Raw genomic sequence first — 14,717 nt, forward strand, 5'->3', positions numbered from 1 at the left:
CCCCTTGTGTTGAATCTATAAATTTGGTTTGAATACTCTACCCTCGAAAACTGTAGCGATCCCCTATACTTGTGGGTTATCAAGACCTTTTTCAGGCGCCATTGCCGGGGAGCATAGGTATATTTGTTGAGTCACTTGGGATTATTATCATATTATCACTATGAAGAATCTGAAGGATCCAAAGACTAATACATTTCCCTCAAGGACGAGGGGAGGTAAGGAACTGCCATCTAGTTCTGCCTTAGATTTCACTTTCTGTTATGAGTAAACTTGCAACACCACCACATGCTATTAATTCTGATATATCGCAAGTTATTGATGATGCTACTTCTACTATGAATGATGTTGTTGATGATGCTAGTACCTTTCTTGATAATGATGATGTGCCAATTGTTGAATTTCTTGATAAACAAATTACTAGAGTTATACAACATGATGTTGTTGAATCTGATGATGAGCTTGAAACTGAAACTCCTGAAACACCTACTAGAGCTAGCCTTCCTAGATATGTATTACCTAAGGTACCGGAAGGTTATGTTATGAGTGAAGAAACAACTAGAGATATTCTTGCTTGTAAGGATAGAGATGATCTAGAGAAATTACTAAAAAAGTATAAAGAAAAATCTCTGAATGCTAGAATGAAGTGTGATCCTAAGTTCACTGCTTCACCTATCTTTATTGATGATAAGGATTATGAATTCTCTGTCGACCCAGAGTTAATTACTTTGGTTGAATCTGATCCTTTCCATGGTTATGAAACTGAAACTATTGTGGCACATCTTACTAATTTGAATGATATAGCTACCCTTTTTACTCATGATGAGAGAACTCTCTATTAATTTACTCTCAAATTATTTACTTTCTCATAAAAGGGTGATGCTAAAGCTTGGTACAATACTCTTGCTCCTGGTTGTGTGCGTAGTCCCCAGGATATGATTTATTACTTCTCTGAAAAATATTTTCCTGCTCATATGAAACAAGCTGTCTTACAAGAAATATTTAACTTTGTTCAAACTAAAGAAGAGAGTCTCCCACAAGCTTTGGGGAGGCTTTTCTAGTTACTTAATGCTTTGCCCGATCATCCTCTTAAGAAAAATGAAATACTTGATATCTTCTATAATGGACTAACCGATGCTTCTAGGGACTTCCTAGATAGTTGTGCTGGTTGTGTTTTCAGGGAACGAACTATTGCTCAAGCTGAAGAATTATTGAATAACATAGTGAAAAATTATGATGATTGGACTATTCCTGAACCACCGCCTAAACCCACTGTGAAGAAGAGGGGTATATTATATCTCAGTCCTGAAGATATGCAAGAGGCAAAGAAATCTATGAAGGAAAAAGGTATTAAAGCTGAGGATGTTAAAAATTTACCTCCTATTGAAGAAATACATGGGCTTAATACACCACCAATGCCTAAGGTGGTAGAGGTAAATTCTCTTATGAAGTTCAATGATAATGACAATCCTCAAAATATGCATCCTAGTCAATGCATTTATGAGTTTGAAAACTACATTAGAAAACAAGATCACTTCAATGCAAATGTTATGAAACAATTGAAATATAATTCTGATATGATTGCTCGCTTGAGTGATTTGTTATTTAGAATATCAAATGATGTTAGAGGTGTTGGAAAGCATGCTTCTATGGTTCAAACTTAGTTAGAACAAGTTGCTAAATCACAAAGAGAATTGCTTGGTGAAATGAATCATAATATGCATGACTTTGCTGTTAGAGTTGCAACTAGAGGAGGTAAAATGACTCATGAAGCACTTTATCCTGAGGGACACCCTAAAATAATTGAACAAGATTCCCAAAGAGCTAACACTAATGCACCTAGTCCTTCTAGAAAGAAAAAGAAGAAGAAAAATGATAGGACTTTGCATACTTCTAGTGAACCTGAAATAGAAAAACCTCCTGATAATGAAAATGAAACTTCTATCTATGATGCTGAAACTCAGTCTGGTAATGAACACTCACCTAATGATAATGAAAAAGATAATGGTGATGTTCATGAAGACACTCAACCAAATAATAAAGAACTAGACAATGGTGTTGAGATCGAACCACCTGTTGATCTTGATAACCCACAACCTAAGAATAAAAGGTATGATAAAAGAGACTTCATTGCTAGAAAACACGGTAAAGAAAGAGAACCGTGGGTTAAAAAACCTATGCCTTTTCCATCCAAGTCAACTAAAAAGAATGATGATGAAGAATTTGAACGCTTTGTTGAAATGCCGAGGCCAGTCTTTTTGCGTACTCGCTTGACTGGTATCTTGAAAATGCCTCCTTATGCAAAGTATATGAAAGACATCATCACAAATAAGAGAAAAATACCGAAAGATGAAATATCCACTATGCTTGCTAATTATACTTTTAAAGATAGAGTACCTAAAAATCTTGGAGATCCAGGAATACCAACTATACCTTGCTCTATCAAAAAGAATTATGTGAAAACTGCTTTGTGTGATTTAGGAGCTGGTGTTAGTGTTATGCCTTTCTCTTTATATAAAAGACTTGACTTGAACAAACTCACACCTACTGAAATATCTTTGCAAATGGCTGACAAATCAACTGCCATACCTATCGGTATCTGTGAGGATGTGCCCGTTGTTGTTGCTAATGTTACTATTTTGACTGACTTTGTTATACTTGAGATGCCCGAGGTGACAACATATCGATTATCCTTGGTAGACCCTTCTTGAATACTTCATGGGCTGTTATTGATTGCAATAAAAGCAAGTTCACTTTTCATATCAATGGTAATGAGCATACGGTGCACTTTCCGAAGAAACAATTCCAAGTGAATGGTATTAATGTTATTGAAAAATCTCCGACAATCACTATTGGAAGATTTCAAATACCTCTACCTACTATCAAAAAGAAATATGAAATGCTTATTGTTGGGGACATTCAAATCCCCATCGAGGTAACTTAGTGATTTACGAAAGTTCTTCGGTTTCATGCTAATCGAAAGTGGTTATTAATAAGACTTGATCAACCTTATTAATGGATCATTTTAAGCAGTATGAAGTTGATGAATTTAGTAAGCACTACTTTCTGTCCCTACTTTTTGTTTTTTGTTTCTATTAGTCAAATAAAATAAAATGCCATGTTTTGTCTGTTTTCTGAATTTCCCGTGCAATAAAAAATGACCCAAAAATAAAAGTTCTTAGAATGCCCTGGAAATTTTATATGATTTTTTTCTGAATATTTCTGAATTTTTGGTGCAAATAATACCAGAGGGAGGTGCACCAGGTGGGCACAACCCACCTGGGCGCGCCAGGACCGCCAAGCGTGCCCTATCTTTCAGATGCCGGCCTCGGTCCCTATCTTTCAGATGAGTGTGAACAACACCAACTTCTCACTGAATCATTTGTTAAAGGATTTAAATTTTTTCCACGTGAGTCTAGGGTGTCACTTATGCTTTATGATAATCCATTTACTATTCCACTAGAGAATTTTGCTTACCATTGCAAACTTCCATTTTGGGGTTCGCTTGATGAGCCATCAACGACTGAGTTTGAGTCTTTCTTGACTAGCCTTTGTTACGGTGAAAATAGGGGAGTGAGACAAGGAAGAATAAAGAGCATTCACTTTTGCGCAATTCAGTATTTTGCATTATTTAACGGGAAATGCATAGTAGGCAAGCAAGACTGTAGCATACTTTGTGCGCCAGACTTGAGCCTCATTCACACCGCTCTCACTGGTGAAAGGAATTATAACCTTGGAGCGATTGTTACACGTAGACTTCAGCATAATTCTAGCAATGGCTGGTTCTATGGTGGATTTTATGCCACGCGTTTAGCACGAGAGCTGGGTGTTTCACCTTTTCCCTTTGATCCTATCCTACCCACGTGGTATTTAGATTTTGACACTTTTAAAGAACACAAGATCCTTAAGGGAAAGGTTGGTAATTTCACTTACAATCTAATGTTTAACCAAAAATCTATTGTGGACACATATTTGCCTGCGCCTGCTCTTTTTGATGATCACAGCAAGGGGAGATATTTTGTTCTTGAGAGCGAGGCCCGAACTCACAACGCAGCAGTGGTAGCAGCATGGCGGGCCGAGACATCCGCACCAAGAGCCTTCGTGAGCTACCACGCCGACTACTACCCTCTGGGCTACTGATCGATTACCAACTTAGGCCAAAAGCCTAAGCTTGGGGCAGTACGTGTTTCTCACCGACATTACATTCATGCGCATCATTCTATTTGTCGGTGCTCACACTTTTTCATTGTATCATCCATGCTTAGATGTATTTTTCTTGCTTTCTTTTTGTGCATTTGATTTTTTTAGAAAAACCAAAAAAATAGTTGTAGTAATTTACTTTCTCTGCATGTTTAATAGTAGTATTAAAAATAAAACCCAAAAAGATTTCCTTATTCTTCTTTTGCTTGTTGGGAGCTTTCCCGTGTAAATAGTTTTTCTTGTTTTTGCTTTTTATTTGCTTGATCAAGAAAACCAAAAACTCCAAAAATATTTCAGTGTGTTTCTCTGAATTTCTTTTCCTTTTATTTGAATTGTACCGTGGAAAAGACCACGATGAAAATGTTGAGTGGCTCTCATATGAATAATTGTTGAACTAATAAAGAGCCCATTTTACCTCGTCTTCTCCTGTTGAATAAAATGTTTTGCAGATTCTAGCTTAGTCCATGGCACTCTTGCACTATTATTATTTTCATATCGTTCGGTTGTGCAAGTGAAAGGCAATAATGACGATATTCGATGAACTGGTCATGGCAGAGAGAAACTGGTATGAACTCGACTTGTTCTTTTTGTGTAAATATGTTTAACCTAGTGATACGTCTCCAACGTATCGATAATATATGAAGTATTCATGCTATTATATTATCCATCTTAGATGTTTTATATGCATTTATATGCTATTTTATATGATTTTTGGGACTAACCTATTAACCTAGAGCCCAGTGCCAGTTTCTGTTTTCCCTTGTTTTTGAGTATTGCAGAAAAGGAATACCAAACAGAGTCCAATTGACATGCCAATTTTTGATGATTTTTTATGGACCAAAAGAAGCCCCCGGAGTAAAAGAGTTGGGCCAGAAGAGTCCCGAGCCATCCACGAGGGTGGGGGCGGGCCCCACCCCCTAGGCGTGGGCCCCTATCTCGTGGACGACTCGGAGACCCCCTTGACGTGAAACCGATGCAAAAAATTCCTATAAATACAGAAATCCCCAGAAAATAACCTAGATCGGAAGTTCCGCCACCACAAGCCTCTGTAGCCATGAGAAATCAATCTAGGCCCTCTCTGGCACCCTGCCGGAGGGGGCCATCATCACCGGAGGCTATGGAGGAGGATCCCGGAGGGGCCATCATCACCATGAAGGCCAAGGACCAGAGGGAGAACCTCTCTCCATCCAGGGGGCATGGAGGAGGGAGCACAAGGGGGAGAACCTCTCCTCCTCTCTCTCGGTGGCGCCGGAGTGCCATCGGGAGGGGAATCATTGCCGCGGTCATCGTCTATATCAACATCACCATCCTCATCTCTTTTACGCGGTCCACTCTCCCGCACCCCGCGGTAATTCCTACTTGAACATGGTGCTTTATGCCACATATTATGATCCTGTAGCGACCAGACCTCAAACAGTCTGATCTCTATGCTCCGGTGTCATCCCTGGATTAGTAATGCTCACACCACACAGTACTCGGAGGATTTATAGCAGAGTAGAAATCACACACTTATTACATCGAGTGTCTCCATAGAGAACTTATTACAATAAATATGGCTTAAGGCCATCTAATAACGATAACAGCAGAAGGCTTGGAAGATAAGTGAGTCCATCAACTCCAACAGCATCACTGAGTATAGAACCATGACCTAAAAACTCCTTAATCGTCGTCTGAAAAGTCTACAACATTAACGTTGCAGCCCGAAACGGGTCAGCACATGGAATATGCTGGCAATGTAACACATAGAGAGTAATGGAATGAAACAGCTATACTATATGCATATTTGGCTGGTGGAAAGCTCTATGGTTACAGTTTTGCGTAAAGCCAATTTTTCCCTACTTCAAAGGAATAAATTTATTTAACTATCATGGTGGTTGTTAAACATTGAGAATGGTTGACAGCATTCTCAATCCCAATTAAACATCATCATTAAACATAACCCAACAAAATTAATTTAGAGTAACATGTTGAGATTCACATGATAATCCAAGTACTAGATACTCAAGATGTCCATAACCGGGGACATGGCTAACCATGATTAGTTTATTACACTCTGCAGAGGTTTGCACACTTTTCCCCACAAGACTCGATCGCCTCCGTTTGGTTTCTCGCACTACATGGTGTTTGAGAAGACGGATGACCGAGACATAGTCTTTCAGAAGCGCTAGCACCTTACGATCAGGTAGACCGTACCACCTACATCCCCTACATCTGCTAGTCTACCACTGTAAGAGTTCGCATGACTTAGTCAACTATGCTAGAGCCCATAATAGCTTGTGGCTGCACATGGAAGTTTGTAGTATGAATAGTCTCATGATCCCTTTGAGCCTGGGTGGCGGTCCAAAAGAAAACAGGCAAGTCCTAGAATACCCAGGTGCCTCAATCCACCCAGATGTGTGTTTAAGTTGCCACCTTAGATAAACCATTAAGTAACAATCTCACATCTGTCATGGATATCACTCACCCAATCCACGTCTACTAGCATAGCATGGCATAATAAGCAAATGCAGAAGTAACTCCCAAAGGTTTGATAATAACAGGTAATAGGTACTACCTCATCTACTTCCCATCCCACAATTTAATTAGATCCTAATCATGCAATGTGTGAGGATTGATCTAATGCAATAAAACTGGGTAGTAGAAAAGTATGATCAAAGTGTTACTTGCCTTGCTGATAATCCGGGAAACCTAACGATTCGAACTAACAAGCGGCGCACTCCGGGTACTCTATCGCAGACAAACAAACAAGCATACAATAAGTACTCATCTAATGCACAGGTAAAACTCAAATAAGAGATCTAACCAGAAGGTTCAACTTAAGAACTCCGGTTGGCAAAAAGAATCAAATCGAACGAAGCAACGAAAGTCAATGGCGAAAGAAAACAACTTCGTTCTACTAATCTGGATCTAGGTCAAATTTTACAGTAGCAAAATCTTGTTTAAGTTGGTTAAACGGATAGAGGGTTTCGAGACGAAACTCTAGGCGCTTGAATCGCCTGATTCCGATAAACGAGCGAAAAGTTATACTAAAACGAAAATCAGATCAGGAATCGCGATCAAAAAAATCATGGATTTAATCTGAGAAAAAGAAAAACGACGAACGCTCGCTAGAACAAACAAACGGACGAACGCTCGCTATTTAAATAAACCAGAAAAACCAATCTATTAAAAAACTGAAACTAAAAAAACAGACGAAAACCGATCTATTTAAAAAACCGAAACTAAAAAAAATGACAAAAACCGATCTATTTTAAAAAAACGTTGGCACGGAAGTCGAGGCGGCGGCGTCCAGCGACGGCAGCACGGGGGCGGGCGGGCGGCGGCGGCGGCGGGATCGGGTGGCAGCGCGGCTTGGGGCTGGGGCGGCTAGGGTTTCCCCGGGGCTGGGCCTCGGCTTATAAAGGCCCCCCTCGGGCCGGAGTCCTACTCGGACACGGCCCGTAGGTCGGTTCGTTTTTTCTATTCTGCTCGGAAGAAAAATAAAAAGGAATACTAAACGGACTCCAAAAATTCCGAAATAAATTTTCACGGGCTTCTAAAATCAAGCCGCACAAGGTGAACATTTATTTGGGACCTAAATGCAATATTGAAAAACGCACCTTTTTTCCTAAATTCAAATAAAACACCAAAATAAAATCTTATTTTATTTTATTATTAAATCCTCAATATTTCTTTATTTTGGGAAAGTCATTTTATTCCCTCTCTCATATTTTTTTGTAATAGAAATAATTGATGATAAAATAAAATAAATCAAATGATCCTATCCTCAAAATTTGAGAAAACTCAAATATGAAAATAATGAAATCCCCAACTCTCTCCGTGGGTCATTGAGTTGCGTAGAATTTCTAGGATCTAATGTATAACATTCCAAATTGAAATTTTGGGATGTTACAAACCTACCCCCCTTAAGATGAATCTCGCCCTCAAGATTCGGATTGGCTAGAAAATAGGTGAGGGTGGTCTTTGAGCAAATCTTCCTCTCGTTCCCAGGTGGCTTCATCCTCTATGTGGTGACTCCACTGAACTTTGCAAAACTTGATAACCTTGCTGCGGGTAACTCGGCTGGCAAACTCGAGGATCTTAATTGGTTTCTCCTCGTAGGTCAAATCGTTATCCAACTGAATAGTTTCCAATGGCACTGTGTCTCTCAAAGGTATGTTAGCCATCTCCGCGTGGCACTTCTTTAACTGAGAAACGTGGAACACATCATGAACTCCTGACAATCCTTCGGGCAATTCCAACTTGTAGGCCACTTCTCCCATACGCTCCAAAACTCGATATGGTCCTATAAATCGTGGCGCTAACTTCCCTTTAACTCCAAAACGATTTGTTCCCCGAAGTGGAGATACTCGAAGATAAGCTCTATCTCCAACTTCGTAAACTGTCTCCTTGCGTTTAGAATCCGCATAACTTTTCTGTCTAGACTGGGCTACCTTGAGCCTATCGCGAATCAACTTCACCTTCTGTTCAGACTCTTTAATCAAGTCAGGTCCAAACAACTGGTGGTCTCCAACTTCGTCCCATGACAATGGTGTCCTGCACCTTCTTCTGTACAAGGCTTCGAAAGGGGCCATCTTTAAACTGGTTTGGTAACTGTTGTTGTAAGAGAACTCTGCATATGGCAAATTATCGTCCCAACTAGATCCATAATCTAGCGCACAAGCTCTCAGCATATCCTCCAAAATCTGATTGACTCTCTCGGTCTATCCATCTGACTGTGGATGAAAAGCTGTACTGAATTCTAGCCTGGTTCCCAAAGTTTCGTGCAACTGTTTCCAGAACTTTGAGGTAAACTAGGTTCCTCTATCTGATACGATACTCCTCGGAACTCCATGCAAACATACGATCCTGGTCATGTATATCTTTGCCAACTTAGCACTGGTGTAAGTGGTCTTTACCGGGATGAAATGAGCTACTTTCATCAATCGATCGACTACAACCCAAATCGAGTCATAGCCTGAACGAGTCCTGGGCAATCCCGTGATAAAATCCATGCCTAGCTTATCCTACTTCCATTCGGGTATCGGCAATGGTTGTAACAGTCCTGCTGGCTTCTGATGCTCTGCCTTTACTCTCTGACATACATCACAAACTGCTACGTACTTCGCAATATCCTTCTTCATTCCGGTCCACCAGAAAATACCCTTCAAATCCAAATACATCTTGGTATTTCCTGGGTGAATTGAATATGGTGAATCATGTGCCTCTTGCAGTATCAAATTCCTGATCTCCGGGTCATTGGGCACGTAAATGCGGTCTTCAAACCATAGGGTGTCGTGCTCATCCTCACGAAATCCTTTAGCTTTTCCTTTGCTCAGTTTCTCCTTTATAGCGGCAATCTCTTTGTCAGCTTTCTGAGCTTCCCTGATTTTATCCATCAAAGTTGACTGAATCTCCAATGCTGCTACATAGCCTCTCGGAACTATTTCCAAACATAGTTCACGAAGATTTTCGACTAACTCCCTTGGTATTTCTCCCGTCATTAATGTATTGACATGGCTCTTACGGCTTAATGCGTCAGCTACTACATTAGCCTTTCCAGGATGATAATGCAATTTCATATCATAATCCTTGATAAGCTCCAACCATCTCCTTTGTCTGAGATTTAACTCCTTCTGTGTGAAAATGTACTTCAAACTCTTATGATCCGTGTATACCTCACAATGATTTCCAATGAGGAAATGTCTCCATGTTTTCAATGCATGCACTACGGCTGCTAACTCCAAATCATGCGTGGCATAATTCAACTCATGGGGCTTCAGTTGTCTTGAGGCATATGAAACAACTCTCCCTTCCTGCATAAGCACTGCTCCAAGTCCTCGACGTGAAGCGTCGCAATACACCTCATAATCTTTGGTCTGGTCTGGCAAAATCAATACTGGTGAGGTAACTAAGCGTTTCTTCAACTCCTGGAAACTAGCCTCACATTCCTCCGTCCATATGAACTTGGTATCCTTCTTTAACAACTCATTCATAGGCTTCGCAATCTTTGAGAAATTCTCAATAAATCTCCGGTAGTATCCTGCGAGTCCAAGAAAACTCCGGATCTCTCCAACTGTTGTTGGGGCTTCCCACTTGGTCACGGTTTCAACTTCAGTGGGATCAACTGCTATACCTTCTCCAGATATAACGTGTCCGAGGAATCCTACTTCCTTCAACCAAAACTCACATTTGCTGAACTTGGCATATAATTGATGTTCTCTGAGCTTTCCAAGTACCAAACGCAAATGCTCCTTATGCTCCTCTTCATTCTTCGAATAAACCAGGATATCATCAATGAACACTACGACGAACTTATCCAGAAACTCCATAAACACTTTGTTCATCATGTTCATAAAATAGGCAGGTGCGTTAGTCAGACCAAATGACATAACGGTATACTCATACAGCCCATACCTGGTGGTAAAAGCTGTCTTCGGAATATCCTGTTCTCGAATCTTCAACTGGTGGTATCCTGATCACAGATCGATCTTCGAAAATACCTTAGCTCCTTGCAATCGATCAAACAGATCATTAATCATTGGTAGTGGGTATTTGTTCTTGATCATTACTTCATTCAATCCTCGATAATCAACAACCATCCTTCTTCTCCACTAGAAGTACTGGCGATCCCCAAGGCGAAGAACTTGGGCGAATATATCTCTTATCCAGTAACTCCTTAATCTGCTTCTTAATTTCCACCAAATCCTTTGCTGGCATCCTATATGGTCTCTTTGATATTGGCCCTGTGTCTGGCAATAGCTCAATCAAAAACTCAATATCTCTCCGGTGGCATGCCTGGCAACTCTTCTGGAAATACTTCAGGGAAATCCCTTACCACTGGTACTTCCTCCTGCACAACTCCTGTTAAGCAATTTACTTGTGTCTTCTTTGGCACATGTCGGGATACATACTTGATCCTTCTCCCTTCCGGTGTGGTAAGCAAAATTGACTTACTAGCACATTCAATATTCCCTTCATACTTTGATAACCAATCCATGCCTAATATCACATCCAATCCTTCAGATTCCAATACTATTAGGTCTGAGGGAAAAACATAGTTACCAATCCTTAATGGTAACCGATCACACCATAGACTAGCCACATACTCTGCTCCAGGCGAGGTTACTAACATGGGTGACCTAAGGGCTTGGGTTGGTAGGTTATACTTATCCACAAATCCCCTTGAGATGTATGAATGCGATGCACCAGTATCAAAAAGAACGAGTGCAGTAAATGACTTAACCAAAAACTTACCTATTACTGCATCGGGCTGAGCTTCAACCTCCTCCATGCTAACGTGGTTCACCTGTCCCCTGTTGAAAGGGTTCGGCTTCTTCCCAGAACTTCCATTGCCATTTTGGCCTTCAGGACATTCATTGGCATAATGTCCGGTCTTCTGACACTTAAAACAAGTGACTTGGCTGAGGTCCTTCTTGGCTGGGGTTGAGGGATTGGTGCGATTCTGGTCGTTGCTTCCTCCATTGCCATTACCATTCTTGGTGCCATTGTGATTGTGCGAGCTACCTCCTCCATGGGTATGCTGAAAATGTCCTCCCGGTCTAGGGGTAAAACGTGGCTTCTGCTGAGCTCCTGAAGTGTACTTTCCTTGTCCATACTTCCTCTTACGATTCTCAATTTGCTGCTGCTTGCCTTCAATCATAAGAGCACAATCTACCAACTCCTGGTAGTTGTTGAAGGTGGCTACCATCAACTGCATGCTCAACTCATCATTCAGTCCTTCCAGAAACTTCTCCTGCTTAGCTGCAACCGTTGCGATGTCATCTGGTGCATAACGTGCTAACTTACTAAATTCCTCCACATACTGGCGAACTGTCCTTCCTCCTTAGCGCAAGTTGCGAAACTCACGCTTCTTCATGGCCATAGCTCCTGCTGAAACATGGGCAGTACGAAAGGCCTACTGAAACTGGTCCCATGTGACAGTGTCAACTGGGAAAGTGGCTGTGAAATTCTCCCACCATGATGCTGCGGGTCCTTCTAGCTGATGTGCGGCAAACTTCACCTTTTCCGCATCTGTGCATCCTGCTGTGGTCAACTCCCTAGCTGTCTTGTGGAGCCAATCATCTACTACTATCGGCTCAGTGCTACCGGAGAACACTGGCGGATTCAGCCTAAGAAAATGGGCTAAGTGGTCAACAGGTGGTGGTGGTGGTGGGTTGTTGTTGTTGTTCCCCTGATTCTGATTCTGGACTAGCAACTGCATCAATGTGTTCTGCTGCTGGATCAACTGGGTGAGCTCCGGTGGAAAGGCAAATCCAGGGTCACGTCTCGGAGGCATCTGATGGTTTTTTTAGAAAAGATGAGATATAAGAATAGAGGGGGTCTAAGAGAAAACACTACCCATATGCACATGAGGCAAAAGCAAACAATTCACTTCAATCAATCAAACAAGGGCATATAATCGATCTAACTATCGCAAAAGTGCTCGGACTACTATATTTGCATGGTGGACTACTACTACTGATGAGGTGGTCTACTAGAAATATTCTTCGGTTGCAGACTCCATGATATCTGCTCCAGCTTCATCAACATAGTCATCATCGCTACTATCTGGTTCCGAGTCAGTGCCATCGATGATGATGTAGTCTTCCGGGATAATCTCCTTGGGTTCTTCGTCTTCCTCTACTGGCGTAGGGCCTCCCATAAATATTCCAATCTTCTTGATCAGGTCGTCATTCTTCTCCACCAATACTTCAATTTCCTCTTCATAATCTTCACGTGTAGCCTTGAGTTCTTCCTCCAGTTCCTTGATTCTAGTCTTAGCCTTCTTCAGATCTATCATGTCGGCGCACATCTAGTTCTCCTGTCGTCGAATGTGCTGATTTAACTACTGGATAAAAGCTATGATTGATCTATCCTTCCTGGTGCTGATCATCTCCCAGTGTTCATCTCGGCGCCCACAAATCTGGTAGATAGTATCCTTGAGATCCTTGCGGTAGACTTCTCCAATGCGTCCCATGGCGATGTGAGCTGCCATGCTCTTTCCTAGACTCCAAGTTGGTGCATCAAAAGAAAACTCTATGGGCTCAATGACTGGCATGAACGTCCTTCCTGGAACTTGAACTTGAATCATCCAGCGCTCTTCTTCAGGTAAAGTGGCGTTGTAGGTTCCGGTGAAGCTTGGTACTCCTATGTTCAGGTATCTAGCGACTTCCTTCAAGTGTCGTCCAAAGGGTGTATCTTCATCCGGTTGTGTGAACTTGTTCCTTGCATCTGCCATCCTAAAGAGTAGAAAAGATGAGAGGTCAGAAGAGAAGAGAGTGAATAGTGATCTAGGTCTTTTAGCTTAGTGGTCGTGTCCTACAGTCAGTGTGTGCTCTGATACCATCTCTGTAGCGACCAGACCCCAAACAGTCTGATCTTTGTGCTCCGGTGTCATCCCTGGATCAGTAATGCTGACACCACACAGTACTCGGAGGATTTATAGCAGAGTAGCAATCACACACTTATTATATCGAGTGTCTCCATAGAGAACTTATTACAATAAATATGGCTTAAGGCCATCTAATAACGATAACAGCGGAAGGCTTGGAAGATAAGTGAGTCCATCAACTCCAACGGCATCACTGAGTATAGAACCACGACCTAAAAACTCCTTAATCGTCGTCTTAAAAGTCTGCAACATTAACGTTGCAGCCCGAAACGGGTCAGCACATGGAATATGCTGGCAATGTAACACATAGAGAGTAATGGAATGAAACAGCTATACTATATGCATATTTGGCTGGTGGAAAGCTCTATGGTTACAGTTTTGCGTAAAGCCAATTTTTCCCTACTTCAAAGGAATAAATTTATTTAACTATCATGGTGGTTGTTAAACATTGAGAATGGTTGACAGCATTCTCAATCCCAATTAAATATCATCATTAAACATAACCCAACAAAATTAATTTAGAGTAACATGTTGAGATTCACATGATAATCCAAGTACTAGATACTCAAGATGTCCATAACCGGGGACACGGCTAACCATGATTAGTTTATTACACTCTGCAGAGGTTTGCGCACTTTTCCCCACAAGACTCGATCGCCTCCGTTTGGTTTCTCGCACTACATGGTGTTTGAGAAGACGGATGATGACCAAGACATAGTCTTTCAGAAGCGCTAGCACCTTACGATCGGGTAGACCATACCACCTACATCCCCTACATCTGCTAGTCTACCACTGTAAGAGTTCGCACGACTTAGTCAACTATGCTAGAGCCCATAATAGCTTGTAGCTGCACACGGAAGTTTCTAGTATGAATAGTCTCATGATCCCTTTGAGCCTGGGTGGCGGTCCAAAAGAAAACAGGCAAGTCCTGGAATACCCAGGTGCCTCAATCCACCCAGATGTGTGTTTAAGTTGCCACCTTAGATAAACCATTAAGTAACAATCTCACATCTGTCATGGATATCACTCACCCAATCCACGTCTACTAGCATAGCATGGCATAATAAGCAAACGCAGAAGTAACTCCCAAAGGTTTGATAATAACAGGTAATAGGTACTACCTCATCTACTTCCCATCCCACAATTT

This window comes from Triticum urartu, chromosome 4A, assembly GCF_056163025.1.
Source record: "Triticum urartu cultivar PI428250 chromosome 4A, HENAU_Tu73, whole genome shotgun sequence".
Taxonomy (NCBI): Eukaryota; Viridiplantae; Streptophyta; class Magnoliopsida; order Poales; family Poaceae; genus Triticum; species Triticum urartu.